Below are 16,064 nucleotides of genomic sequence, written 5' to 3' on the forward strand. Positions count from 1 at the left end.
AATGATAACACACAGTTTGTTATCAAACTTCCATTTAAAGGTATACACCCACTTTGCCTTCCCTTGGCCTTGTTAAAAGCCTGTCAACCCTTCATCATATGATGTACAATCACACCGATAGTCTGCCCATCACTTGTGAGCAGTGTATCTTGTAATCTACGTGGCACTACTTGAAGATGTCTTGTCTAAAGGGTTGAAGATCATTTTAATGGAGGAAGGGGGTAAGTGAAGATGTGCATCTGATTTCATGATCCAGCCAAGGGGGTGTCCTCAAGATATGATGAAACAATTTTCAGTAATAATGATGTACTCTTCACATAATATGTAGGTGTATATTTTGAGGTTGGGTATTGCTTACATAACCAGACTCGGTGGGGTTATGGTTGGAGTTTCCGCTCTAATTCTGGGAGGTGTGAAGTTCAAACCCCCGGCCGAGTCAAACCAAAAACTTTAAAATGGTACGTGCTGCTTACTTGCTTGACACTCAACATTTGAAAGGATAGAGCATGGCCAAACAATGCTGAAAAGCCCTCAATAACCCTTGCCAATAAACTGCTTCGGCAGCACCAATGCTCTCTCTGCAAAGAGTATGGTACATCAAAAATTGAATGCAAAGCATGACCTTTGAGGGAGAAATTGGGAATTTGAGGAGTTCAGAATGGGTTGTTCACAGCCAAATATACTGCACACGAGTCCCACGGTAACATTATTGTTACCCAACGTACTACCGTCCTCATGTCAAGAGACAACACTTCACACATCACATAACGATCAATGGTGATGGACGGCACACCCTCGGATGGGCATTAAACTCGGTGTCCCATCTGTCAGTATTAGTTGGTGGTCGTTAATGGTCCCACAGGGTCCTTGGTGAAGAGTAGTGAGTCGGTGAGATATCACTGTCACCACGAAAAAAAAATTCAAGTTCCTGTCACCTTAAATCGAATCTCAGGCCCAGGTCTGGGCAACCAGTTCATGAATGACCATCCAAAAACATTCCTTGGCTGGTTCCACAAGAAAGGTGGGAATTGGGGCTTTTAAGGAAGGTGTGTGTGTGTGTGTGTGTGTGTGTGTGTGTGTGTGTGTGTGTGTGTGTGTGTGTGTGTGTGTGTGTGTATATGGTGTATTATTAAATGACGGGTAAAATCTATCTTGGGGGAGAGTGATGATCAAAAAGCCTTTTCTCCAACTTGAGCATCAACGTAACGTCACCACCAACTGAGATTTTGTTTTAGTGGTTGATATTCTTCTTCAACCACCCCCATTAATCACTTTCTGTACGATGGCGGTTTAAAGGGTGAAAATGGTGGTAATTTTCACCTTCACTCCTTCCTGTTTCCTCTGCTGAACACAAGGCTTTGAATGCAGGTGAAATGCAATTTGAAGCTTCCCAGAGAATAATGCAATCGTCACGTCGATGGACCCACACGAACGGGTACACCCCGGTTGGTCAACAAAAACCACTATCACGGGTCGGCATGATCTGTGTCACCGACACAGAGCAAACATGTATACAGCGTTTGTCTGATTTAATCGAGTGCGCTATTAACGGTATATTGTAGCAATAATGGAGGCGTACACGATTGCGGTGTGGAGTCTTTCTGAAGAATAAACATTTCAAAAATTATCAATTCAAGCTATTGAAATCTCACTTAATATTGAGTATCACTCAAACTTATTGATATATTTTTGTATTCAAAAAAAGGTTCATACTTTTATATTTGGTTTTGCACAAATCGTTCTTCTGTTTGCCTGACAGATTCCCTTCTGTCGTCCCGTACTCCCGTAGACATGTTTTTCAATCTTTTGGATGAGGTAAAGTGGGCTCAGTGTGCTTACTCTTAGTAATCCCCCAATGTATTGCACTACATGTTCGATTGCAGCTACAGAACACGCGAGCGAGGGAACCTATGGTTCGCGCGACCGAACATCATTTACTGTTTCAGGACTGATAATTGTTCTATGTTTCATCCAGTGATCTCCACACTTAGTATAGTGATCAGTAATGTCCTCTGGGTTGTCGCTAATCGTACGGGTGCGTACTGTGAGTCTCCTGCGAGCTTGGGCAGTCAGAAATACCTTCCGAAGGGGTTCTTGAATATCAGTATGTGACAAAGAGAGCTCGATGACTCATTCCCATAGTTGGAACTTTATTGTCCGATTTTTTTTTTTCCACTGGCCTTGCCTATTGGCATTGTGCAAGCAGGAGGATGAATCTTATTCTTCATTATTATGGAGCACAAGGCTACAGGATGGCAATAGCATCATTAGTTGAGGTTTATGCAATGCTACCCTCTGCTAGTTAGGACAGGAATAAGTAATTTGTTCAGCGTGCTGGTGATGGATCCCCTAATTTTCATGAAGGACACCATGGGATCTTTAACGTCCACCAACATATCCCGGCAGACCGGACACTCAGCTTAACATCCATCCAAGGGACGACACGTTGATGAATCACCCTGCCTATGAAACACCAGGATGACAGTTTTGGGTCAGGATCAAGATTCGAACCCAGGCTAGACAGATTAGAGGTGAGTGTGCATACCCAAAGGGTCCACTCTAGACCATCCTGCCAGCCCAGGAGGATCAATAATTACTTGTGTTCTACCAGGGCTCAAATTGGTTTATTAAACCGAGGTTTATTCTCCCCAAAGAAACGGATTGTTAAGGTTACGATTTACTTCATACATTAATATCGAGGAGAGAATTCCAGTTCGTCATATCACCAAATGACATTTTGTGATGCCACACATTTAATTTTTATTTTGATTATGGACTCAAATCCATTAAAATATATTTTTTATTTTTTGAACCCATTATTCAAATTTTGTTCAAATTTTGGGAATGCATGTAGTTGAGTGAAAAAATAATAGAAAAAAATTAATATATTTCTCAGTTGGATTCCTAGCTTGAAAAAAATGTCAGGGTGTGCACACCTCATCAAATGAAAATGTTCATTAAAATGGTGAACTTTGGGTCCCATTTCTTTTGGAAATACTTTAAAGATGATGTGTGCCAAGTTTAAAGTACACCGAGTAGTTTTTTTTCCATCAAAAGTGATGAAAATACCATAAAAATATCGAATTTTAGATAAATACTGTCGTGTCCAGGGGGTTTTACCCCTACCTGGATGGATGGCCAAGCTTCTCCCTTTGAAGGCTTACAGCCGAGACTCGGAGATTAATGCGCACGCGGGAAGGGGGCGCAATGGCGGAGGAGCACAGCACCAGGACAGCACAAGAGGGACTTACACTCAAATCCCATTACAAATACATGGGTACAGCTTCTTAAAAGGACCACATTTAATGGAAACTAGACGACCTGTGAACCCGTTGGGTTCCTGTTGTGACAGCGGTTGATGAAAAAGACAAAATTTTAATATTATGTAGTGGTCAAACTAACTTGAAGAAAATTTGAACATTTACCTCAGGAGTCATCGTTCGGCCAACCGGTTTCTCGATGAATATCAACACATTTTACATGGTTTGTCCTTGTGCTTTATGGATCGTCATACCAAAACTTGACTGAATCGGGAATTTATTTTTTAATATTTTTTTCGCTGCCAGATTTGAACGAAGCTTGATACTGCACACCGCAGGCGAATGGTGAGTAAGGTGGCCCTAAAATAATTTTGCGCTATCGTGTACCGTTTTGGCTGTATTTCGGGAACATACATACAAGATTAAAGTTTTAATAATATACGAGATGACCCATGAACCCGTTGACAGCGGTTGATGAAAAAATCGTTTCAAAAAAGAACTAGAGGGGGCTATTTAGCTGGAGCACTCGGGAGAGTGCAAAACCTCCGCCGCCAATACTGCTGGGTCACTCAAGTGAACCTTATATCTTGTTCATTAAATATGTCAACAGTGCTGAGAGTTATAGTTCTTTTCTCCAACATTTTTTTTGGGGGGGGGGGGGGGTTGGAAATCACTTAAAACATGTAAAAATGCAAAAATGCAAAAAAAAAAAAAAAAATCGAAATTTTGTTGAAAAAAAAGTTGCAAAATTTTTTTTTCTCTAACAATTTTTTTTTAGGGGGGGGTTGGAAATCACTTAAAACATGTAGAAATGCAAAAAAATAATTTTTTTTCTCTAAATTTTTTTTTTGGGGGGGGGACCAAGTCCAAAATTTAATTGCATGATCCTTGGACCATACCAACCCCCCCCCCCCCACCAAGTTTCGTCGAAATCCGTTGGAGTTTTTCAGTAATACTGTTCACAAGCAAACAAACAAACAGAAAGGGGTGAAAACAGTAACCTCCATCCATCTTCGAAGATGGTGGAGGTTAAAAAGAAAAAAAGATAGCTCCAGCGAACTATACCGCTGAGGTTGTTTGCATTGATCAAATTCTTCCGAAGAGGACTTGACTGAATCGGGAATTGATTTTTTAATATTTTTTCGCTGCCAGATTTGAACGAAGCTTGATACTGCACACCGCAGGCGAATGGTGAGTAAGGTGGCCCTAAAAATTTTGCGCTATCTTGTACCGTTTTGGCTTTTTCGGGAACATACATACAAGATTAAAGTTTTAATAATATACGTGATGACCCATGAACCCGTTGACAGCGGTTGATGAAAAAAAATCATTTCAAAAAAAGAAAAAGAAAAAAAAGATAGCTCCAGCGAACTATACCGCTGAGGTTGTTTGCATTGATCAAATTCTTCCGAAGAGGACTTGACTGAATCGGGAATTGATTTTTTAATAATTTTTTTCGTGCGCGATTTGAACAAAACTCGATACTGCACACCGCAGGAGAATGGTGAGTAAGGTGGGCCAAAATTTTTTGTGCTATCTTGTACCGTTTTGGCTGTATTTTGGGAACATACATACAACATGAGAGTTTTAGTAATATATAGATAGATAAAGAAAGATTTACAAAGGATAGTGATTCAAAAGGTAATGATAATAACGGAGTGAATAAATCCTACAGTAAAGGCACCTCTTCACGCAGACTCAAATACAGACAAAGGGAAAACAAAATATAAAGAAAACCCCTCCTTTTGAGTATTCTTATACTTAGTTTGGCCCAGAGCTGGTCTTTGTAGAATCTGGAATCAAGGCGCCTCTATTCGCACGTGCAGACGCGCACAAGAAAATTGCACCTCGTTGTTTCTCTCGTAGCAGGATAAATGCCCACCAGGCAATCCATGAGCAGCACTCCACACCAAGGCTCAGAGACCCAGTGCAACAGCTTTGTGCACCGATCGTCCTCACCGACCCAACCAAGATCCAAAGGCCAGCGTCTTTCATTACCCCTTGAGCCAAGTCGCCTCAACACGAATACAAGGACCGTGCTGTCCTCCTCGGGCATGCGCTCACCCTCAATTCTCCAAAATGCACAACCAACCCTTCCTCTTCGATCACGCCTCTTCATCCTCCGCCTCTGGGGCGTGGCCTGCTCACACGAAACCTGGGAAGGCGGGGCTTCTGCCTACTCGGCTAGCTTCTGACATCACGCCCATCAGCCTTGGGGGCGTGATTTCACCCGCCGTCACCCTTGGAGGCAGGGCTTCTGCCTGCTCGGCACATTTGCTTGTTTTTCCTCATGGTTTTGGTTCTAATGACATCGGGAAAAGTCACAGGGGGGCAATTACATTCTGGGGAACTTATTCTTACTCCCTAGCTAATTAACACCACACCACCCCCTGTGTGGTGACATGTGACACTTAAGCTCACAGGTTCCCTACTTAGTTACATCGAGATGCCTCCGACACATCCACGGACCAAGCAACTCTACACAATGTTATATTCCCTATTAAATTCCTCCATCTATCCCCACAACCATAACAATACGTTAAACATTTCGCTCATGGTTTCCGAGCGTGTTATCCTGGTTTGTTTTGGGTATTTTTTTTAATCTCCAACACCGAAGGTGTACGGGGGTTATGTTTACACCCGTCTCTTTGTTTGTTTATTTGTTTGGCTGTTAGCAGGATATCTCAAAAAGTTATGGACAGATTCAGACAAATTTTGTTGGATGGGTTGGGTGTGTGACAAGGACAAATTTATTAGAATTTGGTGAAGATCTTAATCTGAATCCTAGAATTAAAAACAAAATTCAGTGATTCTTCACCATTGAGGGATGGAACCAAAAACTATATAAAGCATGATATTTCAAAAACTTGTGACCAGGTGGATGAGTTGGGTATGTGACAAGGACAAGCCGATTAGATTTTGGTTCAGGTTTGGATATAGATCCAGCCGAACAATGAGATACAAAACGTAAACTGTTCAGCATGGTGGAGGTATGCGCTCTTCCTTGATGACCTTTTATAAGATATACTAGCATATAAGACCCTTTGCTTCATTGACGGAAATACCAATCTTTACTGTGATGGCTATAAATCTATGACTCAAGAACAAAAAAAGGATTCTTGGGAGATCCTGCCCTCTGTACGTGGATATCCAGCAGCGCAAGTTGGCGTTTGCAGTTACGCCACTTATGCCCATGATATAACCACACACAAACGACCTAACAGCTCAGGGGGAAGCTATCATCATAAACCTTACCAGGAGTTCCCTGAATCCACTGTCGTTTGATTTATTACCTTCGCATTCTGCGAAAGGTAATGTTTTGGTCGCTGTGTATTTATTTATTTATTTATTTGTGAATATGTGTGTTTGTTTTTTATTCGCATAACTCAGAAAGTATTAAACCGAATTGCATTAAATTTGGTGGGATGATTCGTGATTATCCAAGGACGATTTGATTATATTTTGGGAGCGATCGGGTCAAAGGTCAAGGTCATGAAAAGGTCAAAAACTCTTTTGAGCATAACTTCCTTCATAATACAGCTATCGACATGCAACCACCGCCATAGTGTTCCATGACGAGATACCTTTTGGATATGTAGTGTCGGATTTGACGTAACGTCATCGGAAGTGCGTCTAAATGAAGTCACAAGATGACGTAAATTTTCAATTTTCGATCTCATCAGTTTTGATCATACCGTTTTGTAGGACTTACCTTAAGGACGTCACACACCAAATTTGACTTTGATCGGACTGACCGTTATGACGTCATTGATGTTTGAACATGACGTTTTTCAATTGTGGCTAAAATGTCCTGATATTTTACATTCAAATATCTATATAATTTATAAAGCAAATTTATAAAGTCTCCCAAATCCAGGCATTAGGATCAGTACCAAAATATCTGTTTATTGATGTACAGGTTTTGCCAATTAACTCTGTAGTCAAGGTCAAGGCCACACTCAAGGTCAAAATATACTTGTAGGCATAGCTTCAGATCTAATAGAGCTATTGACATGAAACCAACGTTAAAACGTTCAGTGAACTACGAGCTTTCAGAATGGTAGTCCCCGATTGGACGTGACGTCCCCGGAAGTGCGTCAAAATATGACGTCATTTTTCAACTTTTTAATTTATCAGTGTTTATCATTCCATTTTGTTGGACTGCCTTCAAGGAGGTTACACACCAAATTTGACGTCAATCGGACTGACGGTTGTGATGTCATGGACGTTTTTCAAATGTGTCCAGAAAAAAGTTGCGGCGGCGAAGGTATGCGCTCTACTGAGTGCCCGTTCTAGTTGAAATATGTTAATACGTTCAATAGTTAGAGGAGGACAGACAGACACGGCTCCTTTTATAATGTAGATTTTGAGAATAAAAAAATACAAACTCACCATCATAATTTCTAATTACTGCCAGCCCTAGAATTCCTTGTTATTGTATTCCTAACTGTGCCTACCTGCAAAGTCAATTCTTGGAAAGGTCTTCAATTACATCGGATAGAATTCAGAACATGAACATGGGATCCAATCATGAGCTTACTATCTGGAGGTTTAGATTGGAAATAGTTAAACGTTAAAGAAAAATCTATTTAATATTGTTGCGGCCAGGGGTTGGGGTGAGAAGACCACAATGGGGGGGGGGGGGAAGCTACAGTATCTTGGGTTCCCACCAGATTCCCCGGAATCGCAGGCCATCACACACAGATAATTCCGTAACGTGGCGGGTCGCGAACCGACCGTGAACGCCAATAACTCAACCACATGACTTAGGGTCCTCCGTCTCAATCGGTTACCTAATCAATCACGTGATCTAATTACACGCGAGTTAATCAAAGGGCGGAGGAGCTTCTTGTGAGCCAACGGCCATCCATATCTAGTGCTGAACTGTGTCTGTGGACATCCTCCTGCAGTTGGGTTACTTCTTATTTGGAGGTTGTTTGCAGGATTTGCACTCCGGCCACCGTAAAACCCTTTATTCCGCACAACACAAAAACGCAAAGAAATCTGAAAACCCACTCAGTGGAAGTACCTTCTGTGCAGCTTCCCTTCGCAGGGCAGCTCACCGGATGACGGGATTGGGGCAAAGCCTTTGGGGCCCCCAATATTTGATGATGAGGGAAACCACGGGGTAAGATTCCCGGGTCAGATTACGGGAGAGTGTGTCGGAGTGGTGTTGGGGTGTCGTCCAACAGACGGCGGTCTCCTTGGGTTAACCTGAGGCGGTCCCTTTGGGTGGGTGCCTGGAATGTCCTATCCCTTAGAGAGGATGATCACCTGTCTCTGTTATCATCTGAGCTTAAGCGTATGGACATCGGTATTGCAGAACTCTCTGAGGTTTGGAGACCAGATTGCAGAGAGATCATGGCGGGTGGTTACACCTACTATTGGTCTGGTCGCTGTGATGGTTACCATACCCAAGGAGTTGCCGTAGCTGTGTCCAATAAGGTGACTCAAATGATAATTGAGGTAACACCGGTCAATGAGCGTATTATGAGATGAAGGATTCACTCCTTGGGTGTCATTTGCCTGGTCTCTGTTTATGCTCCGATTGAGGCGAGTGGCCTCACCGTGAAGGATGCATTCTACGCCACGCTCGAGTCTGTGGTTGATCAGTGCCCCAGATGAGATACACTTCGAGTCTTGGGGGATTTCAATGAATCGACTGGAACTGATAGGGATGGTTATGAGGTGTGTGTTGGTCCCCATGGGTTTGGAACTGTGAACCGGAATAGCACGAAGTTCCTTGACTTTGCAAGAAGCCATGGACTTAGGGTGGCCGGTTCATGGTTTCAGCGCCCACAAGCTCATCGCTGGACTTTGTATTCCAACGCTGGTGGTGTGGCAAAGGAGATTGACCATGTCCTCATTGATGGTCGCTGGAGGATGATCCAGAACTGCAGGTTCTACCGGAGTGCTCAGTTCCTCAATACTCACCACCGGCTTGGTGTAACAACTCTTAAGTTGCACCTTAAATCCAGGAGAATGGTACCATCCCAGCCTAGGTTGGATGTTGGCAAGCTCAAGGATGAGAGGGTACGTGAGAAGTTTGCGAACAGGCTCAGTGGAAATTTTGGGGGTCTGGGTGCTTTGGAAGATCCTGAAGAGTTGTGGAGTGCCTTCAAGACCACCGTCCTTGATGTTGCCGGTGGATGTCTTGGAACTCACCGTAGGGCAAAGAAGAATTTTGTCTCTCAAGTGACACTGGATAGCATTGAGCAGAGTCGCAGGGGCAGGCTGAATGGCAGAGCTAAGCTGTTCAGGGAGCTGAGGCGTAAAACTGTACGTGTGCTCAGGGTGGACAAAGAGGCATTTGTGCGAGGAATCTGTGAGGGGGTAGAGCATCACCTGTGGTCGTGATTCTTGTCCTGCTTTCAGGGGAATTCACTTATTTCGTTCATCCAAGCCCATCCCTCGGTGTACTGCAGTTAGAACAGAGGGTGGTAAGCTCTTGACAGAGGAGTCCGAAGTGAAGGCCCGCTGGGCGGGTTACTTTGAGCGGTTGTACCAGGCTGATCCACCAGCTGTCGAGTTTGATATCAGGGGTGTTACAATACCTGTTGCTGACCCTTCAATCAACTGTGGTCCACCTTCGTTTGTGGAAACACAGGCTGTGGTGAACTGGTTGAAATGGGGTAAACCTCCAGGGATCTGTGGCATCCATGCTGAACTTCAAGGCTGGTGGAAATGCTGCACTCGTGTTGTTGCATTCAGTTCTGTGCTCTGCCTGGAACACAGGCATCATCCCAACTGACTGGAAGAGGGGCCTTGTTGTCCCTCTCTGGAAAGAGAAGGGTGATCGCCAAGACTGCAACAACTACTGAGGGGTTACGCTGCTCTCAGTGCTGGGCAAGGCCTTTGCTCGGATAATTCTTGATAGGGTTCGCCACCATCTGCTTGAGCACCATCTTCCATATCAGTCAGGCATTACACCAAAGAGGTCGATTGACCTTATCCTTGCTCTTCAGGTCCTCACCGAATGAAGATGAGAGTTTCAGCAGAGGTTGCTTGCAGCTTATGCTGATTTCTGTAAAGCGTTTGATTCAGTGAATCGGGATGCCCCCTGGAGGATTCTAGGTCTTCGTGGGGTGCCACCAAAACTGATCGATCTGATGTCTGAACTCTACTCTGGTACTGAGAGTGCTGTGAGATGTGGTGGTACCATCTCTGACTTATTTCCAGTTGTTACTGGAGTTTGTCAGGGATGTGTACTTGCCCCCACACTTTTCAGCACTTGTAGGGACTGGATTCTGGGGAGGATGTTGGAGAGATCAAGCTGCGGTGCATCATTTGGGAATGTCAAGATCTCTGACCTTGATTTTGCAGATGATGCATTCATCTCTGCGGAGACTTTGGATATTCTTTTGGGGGCCCTCGGGGTGCTAAATGAGGAGTCAAAGCCGCGGGATTACGGGTTTCCTGCGTCAAAACTAAGATCCAGGCTTTCAATGACATCTTGGATACTGCTGTCCTGTCTGTGCCTGTTTGTGGTGAGGATGTTGAGGTCGTGGAGAGATTCACTTGCCTTGGCAGTGATATTCATGTCTCTGCTGGCTGTGAGTCAGAGGTCAATAGACGTCTGGGTCGGGCCTGGGGAGTCATGGATTCACTGGATAATGGGGTGTGGCGCTGCCGGTACCTGTGCGGGAGGACCAAAGTTCGAGTCTTCAGGTCCTTGGTGCTTCCAGTCTTGCTCTATGGATGTGAGACTTGGACTCTGACCAGGGATCTGAGGCGGAGACTTAATTCCTTTGGTACCAGCTCTCTTTGGAGAATCCTTGGCTGTCGCTGGTCGGACTTTGTGTACAACGAGCGGTTGTTGAGAGAGACTCAAATGAGATTTGTTACCTGCATAGTCCGTGAGCGTCAGTTGCGGCTGTATGGACATGTGGCTCGTTTTCCTGACGCTGATCCTGCTCACCAGATTCTCTCAGTGAGGGAGTCTCATGAGTGGAGGAGGCCAGTGGGCCGACCACGTGCCTCATGGTTGCAGCAGGTTGACCATCATCTCAAGGGGATGGGGATGGGCCTGGCATCTGCCTGGGGGATGGCCAGACGGAGGCCCCTGGAGTACCGGCAGAAAGTGGACGCAGCGACGCGCTGTTCTGGCGCATGCTCCCATACCTGACCTGACCTCATTACCGGGGCACACGCCGTCGCTACGCCTTCTCCGAACCCGGTCACCTTACCGGGTCAGATGCAGCCGAGCGATACTGCCAAGGATGTACCGGCTGGAAGAACTGATCATTGGGAATAAAGTCCCGTCTAGGCTAGGATACGGACCATGCTGGATCAATGAAAGAAAAGACAAAAACGAGCTGGGAACATTTCTACAAAAGGATTTATTACAAGCAGGTGAGGAAAACTATGGAGAAAGAAATGTGGGGTGCGACAGCAAGGCAAGCAACTTACAAAGCAGACACAGAGCTGACTGATACCGATATATCCTTTGTAATGTTAGCTTAAAGCTTGGACTGGCGCGCACACACACACACACACACACACACACACACACACACACACACACACACACACACACACACACACACACACACACACACACACACTCACACACGAGCTATTGAGAAGAAAGGAGAGGAGATGAGGCTAACGGTCTCATAATACCTTGCACAGTTGACCGACCATACCACCCAGTACGTTTTGGGGGGATGCTCCGCTGAACGATACCTACTTGAGAGTTGGCACATCATCTCCTGCTTGGCTACCGTGCCTGCACAGTGGTACCGGCACAGCTCTGCGCCGATCCAGAGAATGGGTGAGACCATCAGGCATGAGGGACGGCGGGCGATAGGTGGAGCCACCGGTGAGTGGGTTGTCCAGCAGCGAGAGGCAGCCGGAATCAGGTGGGTTCGTGGAACCAGCGGCAAGTGGGTGGAGAAGGCGGAGATCGAGAGCGAGTGGGCGGAGTGGCAGATGGGACTTGTGGAGCAGCAGGGATATGCAGAGCTCGATCTAAGGCCAGACAAAGAGGATGAAGATGACCACGCCAACTATGCACGGCTTCAAAATCTGTCCTTTACAGGCCTGTGGTGCAGGATATGACGCCGCCCCCGAAACGTGCGTCATCACCCGAATTTGGCGCTCCCATTGGGCCACGGCCAGGAGCGGCCTTATTTTACATCCGGTGAGACATCGCCGAGCTGTGGAATTGAATGAATCGCTTTGCACCAAACCCCCGGGCCGTGCTCCGGTGACTGGCCAAGGGCCGCTCGTGCACCTGATTGGCACTGATCAATGCGCTTGCTTCATCCATACGCCCTGTGGCCCAAGCGATCTAGGCCGTACAGCATGCCTCTGCTTGGTGGCGGCTGCATTGAGGCAAAGGTGCGGGAGGGTGTCTGCCATCCGTAGGAGATATTGGTGGCTACGGTGGCGAGCGAAGATCGACAGTAAGACACCGTTGTGAACCAACGCACAGACCCGAACAAAGTGGTGCGCTATTCGTGCCCCGTACAGTGCGATGGTAATATGCCATTTTAATCAGCGTGCAGACCCGAGTGAAGAGGATCACTATGCGTGACCCCATATTGTGCGATGGTAAATATCATGGGGCTGCGCGCGGGTCCGCTATCGTGCATGCGGTTATTGCCTTCGCATTCTGCAAAAGGTTATGTTTTGGTCGGCGTGTATGTATTTATTTATTTATTTATTTATGTATTTGTAATCTTGTGATTCGTATAACTCAAAAAGTATTACACCGAATTGCATGAAATTTGGTGGGATGATTGGTTATTAGGCAGGAAGCATTCGATTAGATTTTGGGATCGTTCGGGTCAAAGGTCAAGGTCAAGGTCACGAAAAGGTCAAAATCGTCTTTTTACGATAACACGGTCAATTTTTATTCAATTTGCATGCAACTAACGCCAAAATGTTCAGAATTCAACGCCTCATGTTGTGATATGCAATATGACACAATGACGCCAATACTCTTGCTACCGGTTAGGGGTCAAAGGTCAGGGGGGTCACGACCTTGAAAAATATGCGGTTTTTGTCATAACGCGGTCAATTCTTGTCCGCTTTACATGAACCCAGCACCAAAATGTTCAGAATTTAATGCCCAATCTTGTGACACAATGACGTCATAACACATGTCACCGGTTGGGGTAAAATGTCGGGGGGGGTCACGCCCTTGAAAAATATGCGGTTTTCGGCACAACTCAGTCAATTCTTATTCGATTTGCATGAAACCAGCATCAAACGAGATTACCTTCTCTTGTTGAAACGTTGTATTCACCGCGCTTGCGAGTGAAGACTCGCCAAAACGACATTAGTTGATTGTTGTTTCGTCCGTCGCTCCCGAAAGTCGGGGGGGAGGGGGTCATGACATTATAAATATGTGGTTTGTGTCATAAGACCATTCATATGAAACCAGTTCCCCACACTCATACCAAGAACAAAAGAATTAGTGGCGGCGAAGGTATGCGCTCTATGAGTGCCCGTTCTAGTTTATCACAGTGGTGATCCTCACAGGCAGCTGCCTGAGCGTGGTGCCAGCCCTGATCTGTGCCATGGATTGACGGAAAAGATTGGATATAATTAGGGTTGAAAAGAGCACTCTTGCACAGTGTTGGGATTTAATGTATGGTTCTACTCTTCCCTTCGACACCGTATCTTGCATCGGCGGGTTTTTGCATCACGTGGTTGCTGCTTTTCTGGCCTCCACGAGGACGCATTCTTATAGTGGGGGGTGTTGCTGTGGTTTTCACAGGCAGCCGTCTGGGTGCGGTGCCTGCTTGGATTTATTTCAGGAATAAGAGGAAGAGAGGTGTAATGAAGATAGAGATATAATCAGACCTATCTATGAGATCCACACAACGCACTTCGTCCCGTTTGACCCATTAGACATGAGGGAAAGGTCTCATAGCATGTATATTAATGAAATAACTGTCTGGGGACCACTCTATGATGGATGCCAATGCCTTGGAGGCATGCAGTTTTCAGAACCGCAATACTATCACTACAGGAAAGATTAATGTATTATCAGGGAGAAAACTGCAATGGTGGGTGAGGTCTAAAACCCTCAAAATAGTTTGTTAGTTTTGAGGATAACATCCGTTATGATCTGCACACTGATTTGGCACAGGTTTTACGCCGGATGCCCTTCCTGACGCAACCCTGGTCGCCTCTTACGACACAGGGATAAGGATTGGGTTTCGCCATGATTCCGCGCTGCCCTACACCCTCTCATAGCGCGGCCCAGCGCAGAGCTCCCGTCCTCAAGCGATCCTCCAACCCAAGCCTCCAAGTAGCCGGATTACAGGCGCACGCCACTACGCCCAGTACAATATGCGCATGATAAGCTGTGTGAATTACAACACAAATTTGATGACCTGGAAAAACTTAGAATCTTTGCTCACCCTGAGGACATGGGGATTGCAGTGGAATATCTGAATCCCTCATTCTTGGTCAAGAAGCCCAGTGGCGGTTTTCGTTAGTAATGGCCTTTGCTGATGTGGGCCGGTACAGTAAGCCCCAACCCTCTCTTATGCTAAAAGTAGATTCCGTCCTGCACAAAGTTTCTCAGTGGAAGTATCTAATTACTACCGACCTTACGAGTGCCTTTTACCAAATTCCATTATCCCGCCAGTCCATGAAGTACTGCTGTGTAGCCACACCCTTCCGTGGAATACGTGTGCATACCAGATCTGCTATGGGAATGCCTGGATCAGAGACAGCACTCAAAGAACTCATGTGCCGCGTCCTTGGTGATCTCTTCGAGAAGGGGACCGTCGCTAAACTCGCTGACGACCTCTATTGCAGTGGGGACACAGTGGACGAGCTCCTCCAAAACTGGAGAATGGTTTTACATGCTCTGTATAAATGCCGACTCCACCTCTCTGCTACGAAAACAGTTATACTGTATGTCCTAAGAGCACCATCATCTTCGGATGGATCTGGTCTCGTGGTACTATCCAGGCCAGCCCACATCGTGTGGCTACGCTCTCCACTTGTTCAGCTCCTGAGAAGGCCAGGGGAATGAGATCCTTTATCGGGGCATATAAGGTTCTCGCTCGTGTTATCCCCAACTGTTCCACTCTCTTATGTCCCTTGGATGATGCTGTGGCCGCATGCCAATCACATGAAAAGAGTTGTGTGGACTGATGAATTACATGCTGGCTTCCACAGAGCCCAAGGTGCTCTTACTTCGACCCATACAGTTACTCTTCCTCGTCCTAGTGATCAGCTATGGATTGTGACAGATGGTTCCATAAAAAAACACAGTTCGGATCGACTCTGTACATCACGCGCAATGGAAGACCTCACCTTGCAGGTTTCTTTAGCGCAAACTTATGCGGACGCCAACCTACCTGGTTGCCATGTGAGGTGGAGGTCCTTTCCATCACTGCATCGATAAAAAAAACTTCAGTCCTTTCATTATCCAGTTGAAACATCATGCATCCATCCTCACCGATAGCAAGCCATGCGTACAAGCTTATGAGAAGCTCTGTCATGGTGAGTTTTCAGCAAGTCCTTGTATATCCACATTCTTGTCAACCGTCAGCCATTATCAGGCGACCGTACGGCACCTCGCAGGATCCGCCAACTGATTTTGCCAAAATCTGATTTTGCCAGCTACAATGCACCAGACTGTACCGACACCTCCTGTCAAATTTGTACCTTCATAAGATGTGAGGAGGAGGCCGTAGTCCTGCATGTGTCAGCCCAAGCCATCATTTCCGGCCGTACCAAACTGTCCTTTACCAACAGAACTGCTTGGAAGGCAGTCCAGGCAGAGTGCACAGACCTAAGGCGGACTCATGTCCACCTGGTTCAGGACTCCCGCCC

This window comes from Eptatretus burgeri, chromosome 5 (assembly GCF_056783735.1).
Source record: "Eptatretus burgeri isolate ZD-2024b chromosome 5, Ebu_testis_v1, whole genome shotgun sequence".
NCBI lineage: Eukaryota > Metazoa > Chordata > Myxini > Myxiniformes > Myxinidae > Eptatretus > Eptatretus burgeri.